The following is a 17,487-nucleotide window of genomic DNA, read 5'->3' as shown; positions in this document are numbered from 1 at the left end:
GTTATGTGGAGAAAAGGGAACCCTCTTGCACTGCAGGTGGGAATGTATATTGATACACCCACTATGGAGAACAGTATGGAAATTCCTTTAAAAACTAAAAATAGAACTACCATATGACCCAGCAATCCCACTACTGGGCGTATACCCTGAGAAAACCATAATTCAAAAAGAGACATGCACCACAATGTTCATTGCAGCTCTATTTACAATAGCCAGGACAGGGAAGCAACCTAAGTGTCCATCGACAGATGAATGGATAAAGAAGATGTGGCACATATATACATTGGAATATTACTCAGCCATAAAAAGAAACAAAACTGAGTTATTTGTAATGAGGGGATGGACCTAGAGTCTGTCATACAGAGTGAAGTAAGTCAGAAAGAGGAAAACTAATACCATATGCTAACACATATATATGGAATCTAAAAAAAAAAAAAAAAGGTCCTGAAGAACCTAGGGGCAGGATAGGAATAAAGACACAGACATAGAGAGTGGACTTGAGGACACGGGGAGGGGGAAGGGTAAGCTGGGACAAAGTGACAGAGTAGCATTGACATATATACACACCAAATGTAAAACAGATAGCTAGTGGGAAGCAGCCGCATAGCACAGGGAGATCAGCTGGGTGCTTTGTGACCACCTAGAGGGGTGGGATACGGAGGGTGGGAGGGAGACGCAAGAGGGAGGAGATATGGGGATATACGTATATGTATAACTGATTCACTTTGTTATACAGCAGAAACTAACACACCATTGTAAAGCAATTATACTCCAATAAAGATGTTAAAAAAAAAGCTAAGTTATATGATTAGTAGATTGAGAAATTCACTATAGACAGCAAATTAACTATATCCAGCTGCCTTTCAGGAATTATAACCTTAGCTCTAGTAAACAGCATGAGATCTCAGAACGGTAATTGACTTTCCCAATTGCACTGAAACATGAAGTACATTTCACAACCGTGTGATTTAAAATATCCCCCATTATTTCTATTAGGGTCTTAGTAGTATGCATGCCTTTCCTTATCTGGTCTTTGTAGGTCCAGCTGGAATAATTGTAAAGAATGATTATCTGAATGTCAAAACTGCCTTATGTGTCAATGTCCTAGTACATTGCCAAGTAATTAACAGGAAGGAAAATAAGGACCTGCAGAGATCTTTCCTTCTAGGAAAGAAAACATGATGAGCAGGGTCCAGAAAAAGCCACCAAAGTAGATCTCTATGTGTTACCATGGAACAATCTTCATGATTTGTAACTGGGCTAGAAAAAGTGAGGCTCAGACTATGGGAAGGGTGTGCTTCCACACATAGTTTTAAAAGAGTGATGTATACTTGATTATGTACTGAATGACTCTGCAGAGGGCACACACACACACAGACACACAGACACCACACACAATTTAACAATGACTATCTGTGGAGACAAAAACAGAGAGGCTATAAGATAAGGGGAAGTTTTTAATGCAATTTCCCCCCTTTATGCTCCTTTGTACGGTTTGGTTTTTGTGTGTTTTTTTGCGGTACGCGGGCCTCTCACTGTTGTGGCCTCTCCCGTTGCGGAGCACAGGCTCCGGACGCGCAGGCTCAGCGGCCATGGCTCACGGGCCCAGCCGCTCCGCGGCATGTGGGATCCTCCCGGACCGGGGCACAAACCCGTGTCCCCTGCATCGGCAGGCGGACCCTCAACCACTGCGCCACCAGGGAAGCCCCTGTATTGTTTATTTTTATCATGGACAGTATCATGTTTTTTTTATAGCATATAAACATTGATTTCTTTCATTGTTCCCTTAAATAATAACAATAGCAGCATTTATATTACAAAACATTTCTTTCTTAAGTGTCAGGCATTATACTTATAAAGGCTTATGTCATGCTTTCATTTAATCTATATGACATTCCCACAAAGAAGGTACCTATCAGTCAGTCCCATTCTACAGACTGGGAAGTAGAAGCTGAGGGAGGTTAAATAAATACCCAAAGGTGCGCCACTGCTCACTCTGGTCTCAAACCCTGTGCCTGCTTAACCACCGTGCTCTAAATGTTTTCCATTTCAAACATATTACAGACAGCAGTCTCACGCACACATTTTTATGACACATTAGCTCAAATCTCTAGTGTTTTGTATCAAGGAAAATTGAGCTATCAGTTTAGGATAAATTCTAGGAGGAAAGTTTTTATTGGAGCTTAAGTGCCTTAAACTCATTTTGTATTTTAACATCTTCCATCTCAATAATCAAAAAATGGTATTCTTATTCATTTTTCCAAGTTGCTGAAATTACTTTTTAAAATAGTGATGTTTTTCACAGCAGCTAATTTCTGCAGCTCTAATATTCCCACTCCATCACCAATCTTGACTAAATTGCCTGATGACAATTTGCATCATTCAATCATTACTTGCAAATTGCACTAGTAAAGTTCAGCTTGAAGCGGTGACATTTTCCTCAAATAAGTGGTTCAGAGAAGCCAAATTGCATGTATTGATCTAAATGAAGTAAGTAAATATGTGATAAAATTCCACTGTGTATCCTGTTTGGGGAAACAAAGGAATTCAGTCCCTAGAACTCCGTGTAAACTTCCCAGAGAGCTGTCATGCTTAATTTGTTAATTCTTTTTTTTTTTCTGGTACGCGGGCCTCTCACTGTTGTGGCCTCTCCCGCTGCGGAGCACAGGCTCCGGAGGCGCAAGCTCAGCGGCCATGGCTCACGGGCCCAACTGCTCCGCAGCACGTGGGATCTTCCCGGACCGGGGCACGAACCCATGTCCCCTGCATCAGCAGGCAGACTCTCAACCACTGCGCCACCAGGGAAGCCCTAACTTGTTAATTCTTATATAATGATTAGTGGTAACAGTAATTTTTGCAAGAAAGTATCTGGATGGAACACTTAATGCTGACATACAAAACCTATGTTTTCCCAGTTCTTCTAGGAGCCTTAACTCTGAGAGAGGAAAATGCTATATCTCATAAATAAAAAGCAAATTAATTTAGAGTAGTAGTCTCAGAGAAATAGAAAATATTCTACTCATCTGTTTATATCTTTATAATATATGGACAAGAAACATGAAACTGTTCAATAATGACAAATAATGCAATCTTTTATTTCAGTCGATATTATGGTCAATTAAGGATGAAAGTGAGGAGATGAAAACAGCTCAAAGAAAAGTGGACAGACTGACAACAGTAGATGGGAATCATGAACCCCCCAGTCTGTCTCATCTGAGCTCTACCCCAGGAGACTGGAGTTACTCCAGCTGCAAGAGCAGAGAAATGCACTGAGTGGTCTCAGCCTGCTCTCCCTGTGAATTGAGTCAGAGAGGGGACATTCATCAGCAAATAAACAGAAACCATGAAGAGAGACTCAGGGAGACACACGCAAGAAACACAGAGGGAACCTGGGAAGCACGGTACGTTCCAGCTTTGTGGAAAATGACACCCATTTTGGATCTGTCAGGGAACTTAGTCACACGTTATTTTTTCAAATCATTTGGATTAATGTCCTTTTATTCTTTATTAACTGAAATGTTTGTTTTTATGATGCTTTATTGAAGTATAGTTGATTTACAATACTATATTAGTTTCAGGTGTAGAGCATAGTGATTCTGTATTTTTGCAGATTATAATTCAATTACAGGTTATTACAAGATAATGGGTATCATTCCCTGTGTTATACAGTATACCTTGTGGCATATCTATTTTATAATATATATAGTAGTTTGTATCTGTTAATCCCCTACCCTAATTTGTCCCTCAAGGTTATGAGATATTATGAAATATTTATTCATAATTTTCATAAATATTTACCTGATGCATCAATTAGCTTTTGATAACCAACCAAATCCTTAGCTGCTTAAAAACACAATCATCGGGCTTCCCTGGTGGCGCAGTGGTGGAGAGTCCGTCTGCCGAGGCAGGGGACGCGGGTTCGTGCCGCGGTCCGGGAAGATCCCACGTGCCGCGGAGCGGCTGGGCCCGCGAGCCATGGCCGCTGAGCCTGCGCGTCCGGAGCCTGTGCTCCGCAACGGGAGAGGCCACAACAGTGAGAGGCCCGCGTACCGCAAAAAAATACAAAAACATAAACACAATCATCAGCTTGCTCACAATTCTATAGGCTGGCAATTTGGGCCAAGTTCATCTGGGACAACTGGTCTGCACTTCATGTGGCTGGGCTTGTATCACTCATGCATTCATGGTGAGCTGACAACTGGCCACACTCATGTTTCCCATCATACAAAGAAATGGGAAAACATGATCCATAAGGAGGAGAAAATTGATCAAGAGAAATAGACACAGGAATGACACAAGTGATAGAAATAGAGCAACGATATTAAAATAGCTGTTATAAATACGCTCCAAATGTCCAAGAAGGTACTGGAAAATGTGCGCTTAAGTAGAGATGTGGAAAGAAGACCCAAATCAACCTCCACAAATGAAATATATGTATCTCAACAAAAAGTCACTTGAAGATCGCACTAATTGTTTTCTCTTGGTGGTAGGATTATGTATTATTGTTATTGTATTATTGTATTGTATTGTATTGTATTGTATTGTATTATTGTATTATTGTTCTCTGTAATTTTTAGTGTCTTCCAAATTTTCTCTGGTGAGCATGTACTACATTTGTACAAAAGAAAAGGAATTTATATGAAAGGAAAGGCATTGTCATTGTTCTTCTTAATAAGTGTCCTGATACTGGGCAGATAGTACACGTTTTATACCAAGCTACACAAGAGCAGAGCCGTTGATGTCTGCAGAATTCTCTAGAGTTGAAGTGGCAAACTGGGCTCAGCCTCCGTGCACACTTTCCCCGAAGTTAGTGTTTGTTTTAGGGAATGTGATGAGAGGGATTCAGAGAGCAAAGCTTTGGGTCAGAGTATCACAATTGACTATTAATGTCTGTTATGGATGTAAGAGGGGTAAACGTGGTGTGCTTACCATGTATGTTACTGCCCCAGATTTACAACATCGTGGAAAGACAATAGTGATTAAGCATCTTTATTGATGCTGTAAAAGTAAACCTAAATCATTTTTGTTTCACAGAAAACCTCCATGTGACAGAATACATACAAAGCCAATAATGAGACTCTCCTTCTATCAAAAAATTCTCACCACCCTGAGTCTAACATGTAATATTTATACCACCAATATCGCCAGGCTTCAGAGCTGTGATCACCCAGAGACTGAAGGGTGCATTAGAATAAATGAATAACGTTTCTCTTATTATATTATCTCTGTATAAATAACACTAAGGGCAATATTAAGAATACAACTGCTTATGTATTCATATAGGCAAATCATGTTTCCAAAAAATAAACTGGGAAATTAAACTCATCAGCTCCACCCTAAGCTAAAAATTGCATGATTAGTCCTTACTTTGTTTTCCTTTAAGCAACGTGCAGACTCTCAAAAATTGAATCTGATAGCGTACTAAGTGAATTGCTTAAGGAAAGCAGGACTTTTAATTTCACTTTTGTCACTTTTGCATGGCACATAAGCCATTTAGTTACCTAATTACACGTGATTTTATATAGACTATATAGACTATAATATAGTCTATATAGTCTATATATAGATATCTATCTATCTATCTATCTATATATATATAATATAGACTATTTTCTCCCATCCAAATGATGCTTTATCATCCTTCCAAATTGCCCCTTTTTATAGCATTGTTGATTTATAATTCACATACAATAAACTATATATACTTAAAGTATACAATTTGAAAAATTTTGACATCTGTTTATACCCATAAAACATTATCACAATCAAGAAAATGAACAGGTCCATTCTTCCCCGAAGTTTCTTTATGTCCCTTTGTAATTCTTACCTCTCGCTCCTGGCAAGCACTGACTGACTTTCCGTCACTACAGATTCATTTACATTTGCAAAATTTTACATAAATGGAACCCGACAGTATGTCTGCTCTTTCACTCAGCATGTGTGTTTGGCTATCCATTCACTGTTGGGTGTAGCAATTTTTTATTCCTTTTTACTGCTGAGTACTAGTCCATTGTATGGAGACACTGCAATTTATCTGTTTACCTGTTGATGGACACTTGAGATGTTCCCAGTTTTCGGCCGCTGCAAATACATCTTCTATAAACATTCACACAAAATGTGTTGTATAGACATGTGCATTCATTTCTCTTGGGTAAATACTGTGAGGTGTAACAGTTAAGTCGCAGGGAGGGGTATATTTAACTTTGCCGAACGGTTTCCAAAGTATCCTGACGAAAGTACATTTTTACATCCCTGCTAGGAATGTATGAAAATTCCAGTTGCTCTGCAGCCTCACCAATAATTTGTAGTCAATCTTTTTAATTTTGACTATTCTCACAGGAGTATAGTGTATCTCATTGTGGTTTTAATTTGCATTTCCCTTGTGGATAATGATGTTTAGCATCATTACACAATTTTATTTCATATCCTTTTAATTTTTTTATTAGGATATCTGACTGTATTAGTAGGGGGGAGTTTTTGTATACTCTGGATCCAAGTCCTTTATCATTTCTCCTCTCTCAGTGATCACTGCCCTGAATTGTCTGATGGCCTGTCCACAACTCTTGTTTCATATATATATATTTTTCCATTTATTTAAGTTGTCTAAACCAGGAAGGTCAATTCAGACCCTGTTATTTCATCTTGGCCAGAAACAGAAATTCTTTTTAATCTAGTAATAAAACTTAATCTCTTAATAAAAATGTAAATCTACCTTTTAAAATAAATTTCCTCTCATGTAGTACACAAAATCAAAGCAAATTCTAGAAATCATGGGGTCGCAGGACCCCACGTTCACTACTTAAAGTACATCCACAGTTTGGGTAGCAAACTGCTCTCATATTTAGTCATGGTTAACCTTCCTGGCAATCAACCCAACCCTGAATGTCATCAGTACATGGAAGTCAACTCAGTTATATCAGGGAAGGCATGTGGAGCTCGGCTTGAGGTTTAAGTTGCCCCCAAGTAGTTTCACACAAGTTGCATTCTCTCTTTCAGGAAAGTGATCTTCTCGTACAGGACTATAAACCTGCACAATCTCATCGATATGGGCACGTGTTGTATGCAACTTTTACCGTATAGATTTTTCAAGCATTCCCCATTCTATCATCCTGTCTTATAATTGTATATAGACAGAGATATTGACAAGGCTTTTATAACACGCAGCACCACATAACCAATTTGTAGCTGCTCTATATTTGTTATAAAATACGCCAAGCATGTTGTTCCCATTGGTCCATTTTTCCTCTTAAAGTTTTGTTCAAGGCTTGTGGGATTTTTGAAACTCTGAAATGGAGTATCAATTACAGAGAGAAATGAGGAAATTTCAAGATATTGATCTATCCCTATTTGCGGTATTTTAATTTTTAAAGTATTTTTAGTGATGCTGCTTTGAACTGGCTGTCATATTTAGCGGTAGATGCTAATTCAAGGAGAGGTTTTTATTTTTCAAGTTTAGTAGAAAGAAAGATCAGAAAATATTACCAGAGAGAAGTCACAGCCTTCATTTATTTTTTTTCCAGATGAGTAGTTCTGGGTTTTGTGTATGTGCGTTTTTCTTCTTTATCAGAATGAACAGAATATGTTTCTCTTCTTTATCAGAATAAAACTGACTTGTCTTAAACTTCCATACAGAATACTGTTAACTGCCAACATTATTTACAATAACTTTTCTCCCAAGAATTTGATCAATTAAAGTTTGGGGAAGATCACTGCTATCCAAAAATGTATTTACCTGTTTTGCTCAAAGAGCAGTATAAGTTCATTTTGAATACTTTTCTTCCCCAAATTCTATCTTATTTCTATGTCAAGGATTTGCAAAGAGAAAGAAGCAGAAGAAAAGAAGAGAACAGAGAAGAGAATTAGTGATGGAAATTAACCTGTATGAGTTATCTAAACGTAATATTTGACAGGTGTTAACTTTATACTGGGTCTTGATTTATATTAGCTCTTTTAATCCTAATTGATATTCCTACATAGTACTACTAAGATGATCAGAATTTTGTAAATCATCATGAAATCAGCTATCACTTATTAAATATCTACTATGTTCCATGGGCAATTTAACAGACATTATCTTATGCTTCAAAATAATAGATGTGGTTGATTCTATCATTAGACTTATTTTCACGGGTTCAGCATTTTCCTGCTGATGAGATGCAGGGCTGCGACTGACCCCAAAGTCCTGGCTTGTACCCAACCACATGGCATGCCTCTGCTAGGAGACCATCATGCTTTTCAGAGATTCTAACACTCACAGAAATTAGCTTCAATAATGTTATCTTGGAATAAAGACTGAGCCCAGGAATTGACCCTGCCAAGCCCAGTAAAACTGAGATCATTATTACAAAGAAAACAACAAAAAAGAGGGACTTTCTGCCAATCATCAGGATGTATTACCTCTTTGAATTCATTAGGATTGTGGTTTGGGGACAAGAGTAGCCAAATTCACCAATGGAGTAATGGAACTGCCCGGACATGTACGAGAACTTGATATTTGATAGTGTCAGCCATGGGACTTAATTGGAAAATAGTAGCAACTTAATAAAGGTTGGCTATCTCTCCACGAATTGAGAATCCCACCTTCCTCCATACACCAAGTACAATGAGAACGGCTGCTTGAAGAGGTGCATGCTTTAAATCTCGATTATGAAGGAATGAGCCAAAGACCATGACAGTGAGTCAGAGAACTTCAAGAACTATGGAAGAATGAACCAGGGTCTACAAGTGTCTGCAACAAGGAAGGGGAAAGGGTGGCACACCTCGCGTTTTAAAGCTGGAGCATTTTAGGAGGGATGGAAACATTGCTCTGGAAGAACCATTGAGGAGAATCAGGACATCACGTTGCCTGCCAGCTGATGAGTGAACCGATGCAGGAGGGAAGTCAGCCGTGACCTAAAGGCTTCAGAGAAAACCGTGTCCTCTGGGGAGAAGGATTCCCCTGAGGAAAGTCGATGTCAAACAAGAGGAGGGATTATCTCAGAAAGGAAGATACTGAGGGGTTTCCCGGGTCAACACAGATTACAAAGCGCACTCAACAAAGTGTGGAAAATCAGTGATCTGAAAAGAATTTGAGGGAGTTAGCCTTTTTGTCTATAAAACAGGTAACAAGGGTGAACTCCTATCAGAAAATCCAAACCCTTTAGCGTATTTAAAGTTATTCCTTGGAACCAAAGGTGACTTCTCTCAGAGATGCAAGGATGTAACAACCTCAGTCAAATCTATTGATGTAAAGTAGAGGAAAAGGAGAAAAAGCACAAAATCATGTCAGTAGATTACCAAAATGTGTTTGTTTAAATTCTATACATTCCCTCCAAACAAAGAAAACCAAAAATAAAACAGACAAGTCACATATCCTCAATGAGCTAGAAATTATATCAATCTCTTCACTCAGAGTATCCATCAGAAACATAGAAAAAACCTTAGACGATCTCCTCTGTCACTAGTAATACCCAACATTTGCGAGCGGTCCTGACCAGGGCAGTAAGTAAACAAAGCAAAACAAGAGAGACGGAAAAACACAGAAGGATAAATATTGGCAAACACAAGAGAAGCTGTCACTCTTTGCAGATGTGAAATTAATGACATGGAAAATCTAGTAAAATCCACTAAGCCCCATGGGACCCTCTCCCTGTCTCCCTCATCCTCGCTCTCCCCCTCTTCCCGCCTGCACTCCCCCTGTCCTTTCCTGCTTCTCACCTCCCACCCCTAAGCCTTACCTGGCACCCCAGTCTGGCTGGGGACGGTCTCTGGCTTGCAATCTGAGATCCAGTGGTCCCTCCTGCCTCCTTGCTGCCCCGTCTTTCATCTTTCTTAGATGCCACGTCCTGATACATCCACCTGTCCAGACAGGCTCCTCAGAGGCTCAACTTCCCCCTGAAGACCCCACAGTTGGTCCCTCCTGTTGCCCCAGTGTTCTGAAGCCTCTGAGAGCCACTGCCTGACTGGTCACCCCACTCCCAGCCACGCCCATTACACAGGTGCCTCCCTGGCCATGGTCCACCCTGACACCCTGGCCTCCCCCCATCCCTAAGCACTCAGCACGTGGCCAGGCTTCCTCTACGTCAGCACCCACCTGCTCCGCCCCCTAGCTGCTTCCGAGGGCCTGAGGGAACTGCCCGGGGGAAGAGCAAGCTTCTGCATCCAGGTAAGAGCACGCTTACACGGACATATGCATTTGTTAAAATCCACGGAACGTTACCCGTGAGATTTGTGTGGGTCATTGTTTTACATGTTACCTCTAATGATAATCTATGAATAATGTGACACTGTCTTTACTGATACAAGTGCAGAAGTTTGCGGGGAGGGAGTGAACTAATGTCTGAAATTGACTTTGAAAAGTAGACTCTAGGTGGTGAGTGTTCAAGTGTTATCAGCAAGTTTCTTTCCTCTTTGAGAGAGTCGGTAATAAAATCGTAATAAGATGCTCAGGGAAAGAATGTCCAGCCACTCCTGCCCCCAGTACTGCTTTCACCAGTTTGTTCCATTTTCCCACTGGCTTCTAGACTCCTCCCTCCCACCTTCATCACCCCCTCTAACTGTTGAAGGAAGGGGGACCCCTTCCAGGGCCCGAGCGTGGGCTCTTTCTAACACTCGGAAATGAATTGTCCGAGGAGACACATGTGCTAACAAAGCAAGAGACTTGATTGGGAAGGGGCGCCGGGGCAGAGGGCAACAGGGTAAGGGAACCCAGGAGGACTGCTCTGCCATGTGGCTCGCGGTCTCGGGTTTTCTGGTGATGGGGTTAGTTTCCAGGTTGTCTCTGGCCGATCATTCTGACTCAGGGTCCTTCCTGGTGGTGCACGCATTGCTCAGCCAAGGTGGATTCCAGGGAAGAGGATTCTGGAAGGTTGGTAGGACATACGGACTGGTGTCTGTATCCTCTCTCCTCTTGACCTTTCCCGAATTCTTCCGGTTGGTGATAGCTTGTTAGTTCCGTGTTCCTTACCAGGACCTCCTGTTGTAAGATAACTCATGCACGTGGCTACTATCAGGCCTGGCCAGGGCGGGCAGTTTCTGTCAGTGGTTCCCCTAAAATAACTAGCAGGAGATCCCTAGGTTCATTTTCACACCTCCCAGGCTCCTGTCTGAAATGTCGCCTTCCCATTTCCCCAAACGCCCTGACTTAGAGTCCCCTCTTCTTCTCTTTGTTCGCAGCCCCTTCCCTGAACATAAGTCCTGCCTTTCAGCTTTCTCCTTTGATTAATTTCCATCACTGACCCACACTTCCCCATCCGTTGGAGCAAGACCAGGTTATGATCTCCATCAGGGCAGTGCTAGGTGCCCACACTTAATGGGAACTGAAAATGTCAGGGCACCTGGGAAGGGCTCTTTACTGAATTCCCTTTTAGCAAGAGAGCTGTAGAGAAGTAGCAGTGTCCACGGACATCTTCCAAGAGGGTGTTTCTGATTTGCCACAAGCGCTGTTGCTGTTGCTGATGTTTTCGTTGTTGAATTTAATATGCAAATTGGGGGCAGAGCTGAATTGCTCAGGGCAATACAAGTAAAAGAGAACAATGGCTGTCTTTTATCCACGCTTCCGCCCACAGATTACTCTGCTTTTCTTCTAAATACTTTTCAATTTCTTTTTGTTTTTAAATATTGACTTCAAGTATTATCAAATTGTTGGCCAATCAAGAACACTTGTTATCCTGGTGCCTATTGTGTGATGCAGGAAATCATTTCCTTCCACAGAAAGTTCCAAACAAGGATCATGTCCAATAACTGTCCAAAGAGTTGGTCCAAAGGTAAGGAAATGCACTGGAAGAATTTAGAGACATTTCTGGAGCTCATTTTTTTGTCCTAAGCCAGTGTCTCTATAAAGAACATAATAATATTCTCCTCTCTAGTATTGCTTTGGGACTCTGTAAAACCCAGGCTTTATTTGCTTTTTTAAGTTTACATAATTCCCAGAGAGCAGCGCCTCAAAGCTTTTCTGATATTAAATAGATTTGTGCCAAATTTGAAAACTGTCACTAGTGTAAGAGTTTTAATTATGTGCCAACTAAACAAAAAGGAAAACTGCCTCCCCCCTGCCCCTTCGCAATAATCCTTGTCATTATGCAAAATCTCTCATATGCAGAACTGTTATAAAAGTTCCAAATCAAAAAGGGTCTAGTTTTCTAGGATCCTGGTCTAAATGAGGCCACAGAACTCCTGCTCTATGGAGAATGGCATCCTTCTGCCAGCTGCCAACTGCAGTCTGTGTCACTGTCACCTGATTTTTTTTTTTCCTACAAGTCTCCTGACACATGTGGTTGTTAAGAGGACATGTGGATTGCTCACGAGCCTGCTTGATCTCAGATCCATTGTTGACCTTCTGCTTTGCCCCAAATTACAGGGAACTGCATTTCCCAGACTCTCTTGCTGCTGCCTAGATGTGCCCAATACAGACTCTGGCAGGAGACTGGAGGGTGGAAGGCGGGGAGAAGCCAGGCGTTTCCCCACATCCTCTCTCTGCCATGGGCAGCATCTCAGATAGCAGCTGAGTGTCTCTTGTGGATTCCTTCCCCATCCCCCCAACCCGTCGGGCCTGCTCTGATTCAAGATTTAATTCTAAGGCCCAGGCTCCCAGCTGTAATAATATTACCATCTCCCTTTGTCTCTCTTTGTCAGTTGTTAACCTCTGGGAAGATTTTAAGGTCTGCCATCACCACTGTAATAAGTTCCCTGAGTTAAATTCCCTCTGTTTGCCATACCTGTGCTTTCTGCTTTCGTGGCTGACACAGCATAACAAGATAAATTTGGCACTGCAAATATTTATTGAACATCTACTGTTTTCCAATACTGAGGAAATTCCCCATTGCCTTTTTCTAACTGGACATCCTCAATGCTGGCTGTGCTTCTTAGGCTGACCCCCTGTCCCCACCCAGTCCCAAGGCATTTAGCTCCCCTCTTACTGGGGTTTCTTCACCCTGCAGGTGAATATTGGACCACTGGCTCTGAGCTCTGAGGATGCAGTTACTTCCTTACGTGGACACCTGTCTGCTCTGATGCCCACTGGGCTGTTCTAGCAAGGCATTGCCCCTGCAGGTATTTTCAGGAGTGGTTCTGGTGTCAGGCTTTGTGCCCCTACAACTTCCAGGGCAAAATTTCAGAATCCTATCTCTCACTTGGCTTGAGGTGAGAGGCAAATAGTCCTCTTTCCTGCTCAAGGCAGGCTGCCCAGGACACTAAAGCTTCTGTGATAGTGACTTTGGCTTGACGGTTCCCAGTGGACCCTTACCCAGTGGTTCCAAATTTCCTGTAATTCTAGACTCCACCCACCCACCCTTCCTTCCTTGTTTTTTTCCCCACAAACAACTGGATTTGCAGGTTTGAAGGCTTATTCCCACCTCCCCTGGCTTCCTGCCAAATGCTCCTCAAAATCGCTTACCCTAATCAGTCTCTTGCTTATCTAATCCCATCTTAGTCTCCACTCTCAGAAGACCCACACTTACACACCAACGTTAGAAATTATACTACCTTTGCAGACACCTAAGGACCTTTCCCAAACGTCCCAAGCTCTCTCTCTCCACCTGGAGATAACTGCTTTTTCAGATCTGTTTTATCATTCTTATTGGCTGTTTTAATTTGAGGCTTAGGGGCTGTCTGCAGCATGAGAGTTTCAACACACCATCCACAACTCAGAGTGTCTACAAAGAGGAAAATTCCCACTTTGGCTTCGAGTACCCGATCTAACGGGTACCGTTACTTCATAAAAAAGACTTTATTTCATTCTATTTTACATTACTTAGTCTAATAAATCCCATGCCACCAGAAGTACTGACACACTGAACAGAATTCATGTGTAATTGGTCAATATTAAATTGTTAACGCATTTATTCTAAGTTTGGAAGCAGGCCTGGTAGCTACTTTTGTGTTGCCTTCTTGCAAACAGTCCATCATTTATAATTATCATTGATTTCAGATGCGACAAGGTGTTTACTTCTATCAAATGGCAAGGTTTGCCAAACACATAAAAATGAATTTGCCTCTAATTACCCGTTTTGGTAATCCTAACTGCATCTACCGTTCCTCAGTGACGGAACGGTGCCAGAAACACTTTTACTATGATAAAAGCATTAAAGATATTATAGAGAAATGAGCAGAGTTCAGAGGAATCACTAAAAGCGGAGTCACGGAAAGCTGCAAGTGGAATTTAAATTTCTTAATTCAGCAAAAAACGCATTAGTTTGCTGTCAGGCGGCACGAGCCTCATGCAATAACCACATTTTGGCGAACATTTTAAATGTATTTCATACCCAGGAAAGTGAATTGGAAGCCCTGGGTATTTGGTTATTATGGTCGAAGTTTGTTGGCGCATCTTTGGGGTTAATATGGGCTGGTCCCTCAAACCCATCTGCAGGAGAGATGCACTAACGCGAGATGAATCCGTGATGGCGGAAGTTATCCCACTAGGGGGCGCTGCACTTCTTTGAAGTTTCCTGTAAATACAGTATTTGGCTGTCAAGAGCTCAGAGGAAAACACTCAATTTTCAGAGAACGTTTGCAGCATTTCCTTTGGAAAACACGTGAAAGTAAAGCGCAGTATTCTTTAGAAAACAGAATGTGAACTGCTTGGCTCTTTCGTTTGGAGAAACACCATTTTTCAGTAACCCAGAGACAGAAAATGTTTTCTCTCGGCAATATTTGAATCCAGCAACTCCAAACTTTTAAAATGTTTTTTATATTCGGAAACAATTGGGTTGGTTTCCATAATATTCAGAAAATAATATCCCTTTCAAAAACCTAAAGGCGACACCAGCGCTTAGTAGCTAATTTTCCAAGCATCTCTCCTTAAACCATGCTAAATGCCTATTACTTCAATTTTCAGGCTGCTGTATTCAGTTGTTTATTTCCATACGGTCATTGTTACCACGACAGAGACTGGCCTCCTTGTGATTAAAATGGGGCTCACAGTATGTAATGGTTTCAGATTGACATATAACACAGGATTCAGTGCAAAACGACGGGCCGGCAGGTCTCTGTCAATGGCTCTCCGTGACCTACGTCCATGGGCAGGTGCCCAGCAGGTACTTCTCACTCTGGCCACCACTGGGCACCTCCATCTCCACCTGTCCCGGAAGCTTGGTGTCCTCAGGTCAGGGCTGTGAGGTCAGAGCACGGAGGTCCGGCTGCCAACCAACACTTTTCATGCTTACTAGTAATTACTGTCATCTGATAGGTTTCTGCTTTTTAAAAAATTTTATTGGAGTACAGTTGATTTACCATGTTGTGCTAGCTTCAGGTGTAGAGCAAAGCGATTCAGTTATGCATATACATAGATCCACTCTTTTTAAGATTCTTTTCCCATATGGGCCACTACAGGGTATTGAGTAGAGTTCCCTGTGCTCTGCAGCGGGCTCTGATTAGTTATCTGCTGAGAGGCCTCTGCTTTAATTCATGAAGCATAACAACAAATTGCAAGTCAGTCGTATTGGCAAATTAGCTGCTTTCCTCCTTTGAACTAACATCGTGAGGGTGGAGTCTGTTTACATAATGATGGGTGATGCGATATTAAATAGCAAAGTAGCCCAGAGAGGCTAGATTCCCATGTGGTACCCTGAGGGTTGATAAGAGTCTTGTTATGCAAATAATTCTGATCCCCGAGGGGGCTCTGTGCTTTGAGTTGAGGGTAGAAAAAGGTAATGCTGTGAGGAGTTTGCTCCTTTTTTTTTCCTTTCTCAGTATGAATTCTCTTTTCTAACAGCCCCTCGATGTCTTATGCTGGAAATTACAATGGGTGCTGTCAGTGAGACTGTCGTGGTGACGATACTCATCTGTGTCGGTTACCCGGTGAGATGCTCCTTTAGGACAGGAACAAAGCAGGTGAACATCATTCCATTCCACTCCATGGATAAGACTGTTCATGTTCCAGATGGTTCCTAGAATGGGATCTCTATGGAGGTTTCCGCCTCCGGGGCAGCCACGCACATGCCTCGTCCAATGTTCCCTGCTTACTTCCAGCTCTGTGAATCCCTTGTATTCATGCCACATAATGAAAACTCCCAGCCAATGTTATACATTTAATTTTTTAAAATTTTAATTTAATAAATATAACTCTTGAGTACCAGTTAGTTGCCTGGAGTGTGGCTTGGTATCCTATGGGAAAGTTTGCATCAAAATCCTCAAGAACTTCTCTCCCCAGTTATTGTTTACTGTGACTATACACTTTCATTTTAAAAAGTAATTGTAATAAATACCAAAAATTTTATCAATCAATCAGAAACACAATCAACCGCTTAATGTGAATGTTCTATATATGCAGAGACCGGATATGGACTGTGAACGTTTCAGTGAAGAAGAAAAAGAAATAATTTCGGTTTTCTGGTTTTTCTTTGTTTTTTCTAAATTTAAGTATAGTTGATTTACCATGTTGTGTTAATTTCTGCTGTACAGCAAAGTGATATATACATATATTATATATATACATATTCTTTTTTAAATGTTCTTTTCCATGATGGTTTATCACAGGATATTGAATATAGTTCCCTGTGCTGTACAGTAGGACCTTGTTGCTATCCATGTTTTTTTTTAACGCTTACATCTGCTGACCCCAACCTCCCACTCCATCCCTCCCCCAACCCCCTTCTCTTTGGTAACCACCAGTCTGTTCTCTACATCCGTGAGTCTGTGCTGTTTCGTACATAAGTTCATTTGTGTCATACTTTAGATTCCACATATAAGTGATATCCTATGGTATTTGTCATTCTCAAGAAGAAGTAATTTTGTAACCTAGAAAAGAAACGCTTGGGGGACTATATGTTTTTTAAGCTTTGTAAAAATAGGGGTCTTCATTCATTACACACACACACACACACACACACACACACACACACACACACACACACACATACCACAGAGGACATTTCGGTATTCCACAGGATGGGGAAAGTCTGATGATCTATTTATGCATCTGTCTACACACACACAAATATGTATTTATATTTATTTACCCAGCAAATATGTACTGGATATTTGCTAGGAGCTGCGGAGAAGACAAAAGAGCTTTGAGAAAAGTCAGATCTGACCTTAATAATACTGCTCCCTTCCGGACACAGCGCTTCAATATTTTAAGCCATTTTTACACTGAACTATTACTCTTCACTATTTCTACTTTCATCTGTCAACTCATTGTGTCCCAGCTTTCTTGTAAGGTTCCCAAGGCTGGGATCATTAATCCCCTTTCCAGGGCAGGTCACACAGCTGGAAGTGGCTGAGGTGGGGCCATATCCCTGAGATCCCATGTTCTAACTGGTAGAACTGACTGGTACTCAAGAGTTATATTTATTAAATTAAAATTTTAAAAAATTAAATGTATAACATTGGCTGGGAGTTTTCATTATGTGGCATGAATACAAGGGATTCACAGAGCTGGAAGTAAGATCCCCCACCCCGACCCTGCGGCATCCTGGCATTGATTCAGCCCAGGTAGACATCATATGCCCAGACACGACTGCACGATCTTAAAACCAGACTAAAACTGTATCAGGGAAGCCATAGCTGCCA

This window comes from Leucopleurus acutus, assembly GCF_964270905.1.
Source record: "Leucopleurus acutus genome assembly, chromosome: 13".
NCBI classification, from domain to species: domain Eukaryota; kingdom Metazoa; phylum Chordata; class Mammalia; order Artiodactyla; family Delphinidae; genus Leucopleurus; species Leucopleurus acutus.
Note: the sequence above shows the minus strand (reverse complement) of the source record.